The sequence below is a fragment of the Cucumis melo genome, chromosome 3 (assembly GCF_025177605.1).
Source record: "Cucumis melo cultivar AY chromosome 3, USDA_Cmelo_AY_1.0, whole genome shotgun sequence".
NCBI classification, from domain to species: Eukaryota; Viridiplantae; Streptophyta; class Magnoliopsida; order Cucurbitales; family Cucurbitaceae; genus Cucumis; species Cucumis melo.
Genome location: NC_066859.1, coordinates 2,748,207 through 2,756,327, shown reverse-complemented (window position 1 = coordinate 2,756,327; position 8,121 = coordinate 2,748,207). Strand labels below are relative to the sequence as shown.

At 33.5% G+C, this 8,121-nt stretch overlaps 1 long non-coding RNA gene across 1 annotated transcript; it reads left to right on the top strand.

Moving 5' to 3' along the window:
• Positions 1 to 5,010: 5,010 nt before the first annotated feature.
• Positions 5,011 to 6,396, top strand: LOC127148390 (uncharacterized). Its single transcript, XR_007819353.1, has 3 exons — positions 5,011 to 5,108; positions 6,004 to 6,044; positions 6,243 to 6,396. It is a non-coding gene; the product is annotated as an uncharacterized LOC127148390 (long non-coding RNA).
• The last annotated feature ends 1,725 nt before the right edge of the window (positions 6,397 to 8,121 follow it).

Genomic DNA, 8,121 nt, shown 5'->3' with positions numbered 1-8,121 from the left:
ATGGATATCTATTTTTTTTTTGCTATTTTCGTTTCATCGCTCACCTCGTTACCTCCCTCCTTCCCACCGCTGCACTTCCGTCTACCACAATCCCATGTAGGTCAACCCTCTTCTATCTCTCTTCATATTTGTTCTGCTTTATACAACTATACTCAAAGATCCGCAGTAGCACTAATTGCATTTCACTTAAGAAATCCAAGTTCAAATCCTGGCTACAAAAATCTTTTTTTTTTTTTTGCTATTTTCGTTTCATCCCTCACCCCGCCACCATCCTCCTTCCCACCGTTGCACTTCCGTCTACCACAATCCCACACAGGTCAGCCCTCTTCCATCTCTCTTCACATTTGTTCTGCTTTATAGAACTATACTCAAAGATTCGTAGTAGCACTAATGGCAATTTCACTTAAGAAATTCAGGTTCAAATCCTACGCAGGTCAGCGCTCTTCCATCTCTCTTCACATTTGTTCTGCTTTATACAACTATACTCAAAGATTCGTAGTGGCACTAATGGCATTTCACTTAAGAAATCTAAGTTCAAATTCTGGCTACGAAAATCTTTTTTTTTTTTTCTATTTTCGTTTCATCGCTCACCCCGCCACCTCGCTCCTTCCCATCGCTGCACTTCCGTCTACCACAATCCCACGCAGGTCAGTCCTCTTCCATCTCTGTTCACATTTGTTCTGCTTTATACAACTATACTCATTTGTTAGTTGTGCGTTGACCATAAATGCTATGAGCAATGTAAATTTATATTTCTATTAAACTCTGCTTTCTGCCAATTTTTATTTTATTATTAACGATGTAATTTTATATCTATTAAATTTCAAATTATTCGTTTTGAAGAAACTTTCAAACTACATGTTATTTAAAGAGTTATTTCATATTAGACATCTAGAAAATTAAACAAGATCGAAAATTAAACTAAGCGATCTTGTATGACGAGAGCATCAAATATGACAAGATATTTAAAACACCTTTTTCTGCACAATTTTGGGACTCATAATTATTCGTTTGTACACATAGAATGTTGACAGACAAAGTTACTTGAGATTTTGATATGTTTAAATGATTAACATCAAGACACATCTCCAAACTTATCTGATAATTCGCGGAGAATTTGGATAATATCATGAACCGTCTGAAAACAACACATTCTGGACGGTTTGCCAAGATTTTATGTTTCCGTCGTTTTTATTCCACCCTCTACAACGATGTTCATCAAAAGTTCTAACTTGTTGAATATATTGATGGCAACTTGAAAATACATTTCTTGGTTAAATAATAAGCAAGTTGTTCTGTCATTAGTCCATTCTTGTTTCCAAAACTACTAATTATCTTTTCATTCTAATTTTGGTTAAATGCGAGACTTAAAATTAAATTTTAATTTAAAATTTAATTGAAACATAAATCTACATGTTCAGAATTCAAAACTATAGTTCTGGCACTTACACACATTCAAGCTAAGAAAGATAAAGACAATATACTCCGAAGTTTTAAGAAACGATACTAATTACTAGAAGAAATCTGGACTTTAATGTCAGGTGGAAAAAATGAAAAATGAACTTTAATGTCGCTTTTCAAAATGCGGATGTTTAATGTCAGTTTTAAATCGACATTAAAGAGGGAGCTTTAATGTCGGTTTAAAACGACATTAAACATTCTCCTTTTTAAAAGTGACATTAAAGCTCATTTTTAATTTTTTTTAATTTTGTAAAAAGTTAATGGTTTCTCTCTCTTTTTTTCCCCAATTTAATTTAGCAAAAACCCTAGGGGTGTTTCTTCCTCCCATATGTTCTTTCTTTTCTTTTTCCCATTCTTCTTCTTGTCGTTCCTCTACCTAAGCTTGTCGACCGCCAATTTCACGCACAGATGACGTTACGCACAAGCTTCAGCTAACGTTCCACCAACAGACGTTCACACACAGACTACATTCGACTATCACAGACGACGTTCACGTACAAGCTTCGGTCGCGCTACCACAGGGATATCAATCGACTTGTCGGCGCCACCACAGACGACGTTCCCTCCCCTGACGTCCATAACAAACTTTCACGCAGTAGATCCCCCACGAACGGCCGCCCCAACTTCACTCCACCACGTGTGTTCCCGCACTGATTTGATCTCTTTTTGTTTGATTAATTAATAAGCTAATCTCAACTCCCATTTTATTTAATTAGAATTTAACTCATTATTTTGGATGAGTGATAATTGCTTGCTAGGGTTGAAAGCAAAGTAAGGAGACATTCTTTCTCTATACTTATTTTTTTAGCAATTGCCTGCTATGGTTGAAAGCAAAGTATTGTGTTATTTTGTTTTGTTTTCTTGGTTTTTTTCCACCCCTTCATTTCTGTTAGGATTCTTTACCTGATATTGTTTATTCTAAATTGGTGCTAAATTGGTGGAAGCTTTGTACGATATATATGTCAAACCAGACTTTTAGCTGAAGTTTTGAAGTTGTATTCCGTAATAGGTAATGAATACAGTGGAATTTTCCTACTTTGAGTTTGCAGAATGGTAATTGAGAATGCCGATGTATGAAAAGGCCTAATGGAATTCTCTATATCATTATGAATTCTCTATGAATGTTAATTGAGTGGAATATAGCATTATGAATTCTCTCTGTCTCTTAGTAATATACTAGTGATTGTATAAATACAAGTGGAAAATCTGTTCGAATAGTGAACAAAAGCCTTAAAGACTATATATTCGTTCATAGTTTGGAAGTTTCTCAACACTTCAACTTGCCAATGCAAATACATACTGGGTAAGATAAATTACCACCCACCAGCATTCGTTTGGTCTACATTTTGCTATGACTTAAACTGAAAGCTTAGCTATGATATAAATTAATAATCTAATTTATTTACTGTACAACATACAACTTCTAATTGCAGTGCTATTGACAAATCTTTTTCTAATACTGCCTCTTATCAACTTAGATTGCAGACCATTTTTCTGATTTCTTAGACTTAGGGGTTTGTTCTTTCTGAAGGCCTTTATACAGTATGGGGCTTGTTTGTTTGGATACATATCTTTGTTTATTGTTCATAAGATGCATAAACTTTTCAATGATATTTGGTAAGTTAATTTTCATTTATTTAAGTTTAATTACAAGAAAAACTTTTTATCATAGATCCTTTTGTTCCTCTCATACCATTCACTCAAAGGCTCAAATAGTAGACTAGATATTATTGATCCAAGTAATTCTTGGTGTTACTCTAAAGCCATAGTTGCTATAAAGGCCAAAGACATTACTTTTAGGCTTGAAATTATAAAACTCATAAGTTTTTGTGTAGCTTAATGGAAGCTCATAAGCACTAGCTATACAAACAAGGGAAAGAATGATAAATGTGGGTATCTTTTAAATTAGTTCCTTAGCCCACGGGCCTTTTGTGGCTTATATACTTATTGTTGTTTCTTATACAAAAAAAATAAAATATATAATACAGGGAATTTGTTCCAACAAGGAAGTTAGAACTGAATATAAATATACCAAAATTTGATTATTACTTCTATCCTCTTCTTCTTCGACCTTTGTTTATGGATTGATACTTTTGTACTGAATTTTTTCTGCAACTCAAACCAGTTTGTTACCTGCGCTCTCCCTGATTGTTGGTTGACCAAACATTGAACTGAGGGAACCACATGTCTTACGGTTCGATCAGTGTTACTACACTAATTGATTCAGCTTGGTTTCATGTTTTATTCCTTAAAATGATCGATTCAGCACTGGTTTTGCATAATAACGAAGCAAAATTGAATCCTTTGCAACCCAACACAGTACTATTCATGTTAAAACATGAGCAAAAATTAGGACAAACACAGCCTTAATAGTAGGAGTAGGTCAAACGAGTAGATAGAAGTTCATATAATGTCTTCATTAAAATAAGAAATAAAGATGAGTGACTCTTAAAGAAGAGTATAAAGAAACTGAAACACTTATTTTTCTTCTTTCTATTTTACCCTTCCCTAATGTAAGACTTATTGGCCGGAAGGCGAGGAGAAGAAGAATCAGAAAAAAAGTTAGATATGGCAGAAAAAAGCACTTACAGAAAAAATTTTGTATTCAAATAAGTCAGGAAACTGCGAATCTGATTGGCCAATTTCATGCTACAAAAAAGCACTTACAGAACCAGTTTGTTAACTTGCATGCTAGAAAATGTGTTCTATTCATTTTTATGTAATAATTAATTGGATTTTCCTTTACATACTACAGGTAGACTAGAAATTTTGCAAATATTTCCATCATGAAAGTGTTGGTGATCTGATGGTGCATTAAGGATTACGTAATTAACCAATTTAAGTTTTATATATGTAGATCCAAGAGTTCAATGATGTTAACAGCAACTACAAAATATTTATTCCAAGTACACAGGCTGGTGGTCTAAGTATCAACCTTACTATAACAGATACTTATTAACTCTATGGTAGCAATTGGGTACTTTTCTCAACATACACTACATGTATTTTTTTTTTCTTTGCCAATTTCTGCATTGCAGTTGATTCACCATGTACACTCGATTATACACCAGAACCCACAAATGGATTTGCAGGCCATGGATAGGTGTCACAGAATAGGTCAATTGAAATATATACATGTTTGCAAACTTGCAACAGCTGATCAATCTATGGTAGCAATTCTTTTTTGTTCCTTCACATTAATCTTTTCAATGGCGTCTGATAGCTTCATCGACAAGAACGCAGTTTTCAAGAGGCTAAAGGCCAAGTCGGAGAACAAGGTAAGTGTGACTAATTCATCTTTGGATTTGGATCGAAAATTGCACTAGATTAATTCTGTTTGTTTTTTGTTTTTTTAGATCTGTTTCGATTGTAATGCGAAGAACCCTACTTGGGCCTTTGCATTGATTATTCTGCTATTCATCAGAGCCTTGGCATCCATATAAGCTTCGTCAGGGTTTTTTTATGTGTTTGATAATGTTTTTATGTGTTTTTCTGATTTGATTTTGAGAATGTTCTTGCAGGAAACATAGAGTGAAGCAATCGATCAAGGTGCCCATGATTAGTAACAAGCTAGCAGATATCCCTCCTGATGATTATTCATTGAAGAAATATGGCCAAAAGCAAATCAAGGGTTCTCCACATCCAAGGTAAACAAATATAATTGCACTACTTTTCAGCTTATTATGTTGATGTTGCTGATTTCTTTATAGATTGATATTTGTTTTCATAATGTTATGCAAAAAATGTTGATAATTCATTTGGCTGGCAATACTATGAGTTGATCAATTACATGAATTCATAGGTTGCCACATCTTTTCTGTTTTTTTATTTGGGAAAATGATTGTATATGATTGCATCTATGGAATATTTCTAATATTACTTTTGACATTACTTTGTGAATAAAAGATTCCATATCTGGTAATTTAATTGGGATATTGAAAACTTGCTTTATTTGTCTGATTTGCTATGCCCACCGTTGAGTTGAGTTTGGAAGTTCGTATATCTCATTGTATCTTCTCTAGCTTTTGTAGAAAAGCATATTTTTATTAGTTTTTCTGAAAAAATTACAGTATAATATTGATTCACGAATTTGGGAAACCTAGAGTATTTTTATTGTACAAAGTAGTGAGTCTTAGAACTATGAATTGTTATAGCAGGTAGTTTGGGTTTTGTATTTCTAAAGAATAGCTTGAGGCCTCAGAGATTTGTGACTTGTGAGAGATAGTGAAAGCCTAGTGTAACTATGTTATTTGAATTTGTGGAATTAAGAAATTTTTAGTATGAGTTAAGCAAATTTAAAATTTAACCAACTGCATGCTAAACGGTAAACACACTAGCTTGAAGCTAACCCAAAAGTTCGAAACTCTTCCTTCTCTAGAAAAATAATACCCTCTTGGTTCATGGCATACACATATCCTTATTATGGTACCGTATTAATCGAGTGTTTTTGTGATTCTTAAACATTCCCTTGCGTCAGTTTACTAAAAGAAACCAATAACACTCTTGATTTTTGAATCACAACTATTACCGTTTTGTGTGCAGGTAAGATGATCATGGGATGCATTTATAAGACCAGGAGGAAGGTAAGATACGATTCCTACTCACAAATACCTACAATAGCTTCTCGAGTGTGCTAATTATATAATCCTCTACAATTTCTTCCTGCTTTCCATGTTCATTTTTCCTTCGTAATTGTATATATTTAAATATTTGAATGCATTGATAGCCTAGAGAGGTGGGAGAGTTATGCTAATTGAATGTTCCTATGAAATTTTGTGCAGTCGTATACCAGGGCATTGGGTTGAACCACCACCACTCGCAGGTGAAATATGGGCAGCATATTTGGTTCCACAAAAATTAAACCATCCAACCATGTGATTAGAATTGGTTTTCCAAAAGATGTTGCTAAAAAAGGATTGGTATGCTATGCATCGGAAGTGCATCAATAATAAGTTGATTTTGGTTGTTCCATATGGAAAAATTCTTCGAAGGGGTCATCTTAATGTGGTTAACAGTTTTGAATAATCATTGGATGTACAAGTGAGAAACTCAAGAGGATGAATAGTTTATCAAGTAACTTCTTGATTTTCAATTGTGATAAATTGTCTTGTATTTATGGCATTTAGTTCTTGAAATTTTGGAGGATATTGGGGAAAAAGTATTGATTACAACGAGAGCTTTAAACCCTTTTGGAATTCATTTGACTGGGGAATTTGAGTTAGAACTATAGATCGCTTGTATGGATGCAAGAATCGTGCAGAGAAGTTCAAGTTGTAATCAATTATTGGAAACCTCAGGTGCTTCCTCTTTTTTGAATCTCGACTGTCTTAGATGGGTTGTTTTGCTAGCTATCTGCCTCCTTTCATGTTTTTACACGTTGCATTTGCGTTTGCTTATATGAATGCAAGTCATCTTCAATCCTTGTTATGTAGTTTGTTCCATAAATCTATCAACTCTATTTCTTCCATTGATGCTTCCAGATTTGGCAGTTGAACTTTATAAGAAGTCTTTGGTCCTTGCCACTTAATTTTAGCACTTCACTTAGCAAAAGTCTCATGGTGGGTTTAAAGTTGTTACTATGACAGTGACACATACCTTAAACAAACTAATTAACATGGCAAGAACTGTATTTGAAATAGTTTTAATTTGAATTTTTTAAAATTTCCTCAATAATACCAATGTTTTTTGAAAGCTATAAAAACTATTTTCAAATTGATATAGTAGCAGCTGATGCCGACGACCTATGCTCTTGGAAAGGATTGGTAGAATCTCGACTTACGAATTTGACGTTGTTGGTAATTTTTCTTACATCCTAAATGAAGCACAGTGATGATATAATGATACTGTTTCTCAACTTGAAAACATTTCTGTACTTGAGTTGAATTAAAATTTCTGGTTCTAGAAATATCTTTCCCTTGCCCATGTTTTTTGTAATTCTCAAGATATTATGGATCTTTTGGTCTCTCGTTCCACTGCTGTTTAGCATTTTCAGAGTCCCTTAGTCTGTTGCAAGAAGTCTTAGTACAGAAATATATACTTTGTTGTGAACTGTTTTGTAATACTTTGTTTTAGATGATCTAACTCCTTAATTATTACTAATATGGGTGATTCTTTTGTTATTTATTTATTGTTTCATTTGTGAGAATCCCTGCATTTCCTTTCACATATGTATGCTTTCAAAGAAGACTCATGTTTGTTATTGTTGTTGTTGTGAGACGATGAAGTGGTGATATTTCTTTATCTGTGGAGGAGAATATCCTTTGGCTTGTGTTTATTTTGATTTTTTTATTTTATTATTGAATTGAGTTTGTAGTTTCTAAAGAAATATGAGAAAAACCGTTCAGACATGGCTTGTTTGGTAGTTTTGAAGATGAACTCTGTAAGTTGTTGTCTGATTATTTGGCCCATTCTTGTATTTCAGGCTTCGTGAATTGAAACAGCTTGGTGAGTACTTTTGTATGTTTATTCATTTTTGTGAATGATGTTCTGTATTTAATTGTTAGTCCTTGAATTTGAGGTTGCTACATTCACAAATATGAATATTTATTTAGGAGGTATGCACATGATACTTTTAGGCTAGCTACTTGAAATCAGAAATTGGCGTTTAGTCAAATATTGCTGAGGATTTCCTGATTATAATCAGAGTTTTAAGTTAATAAA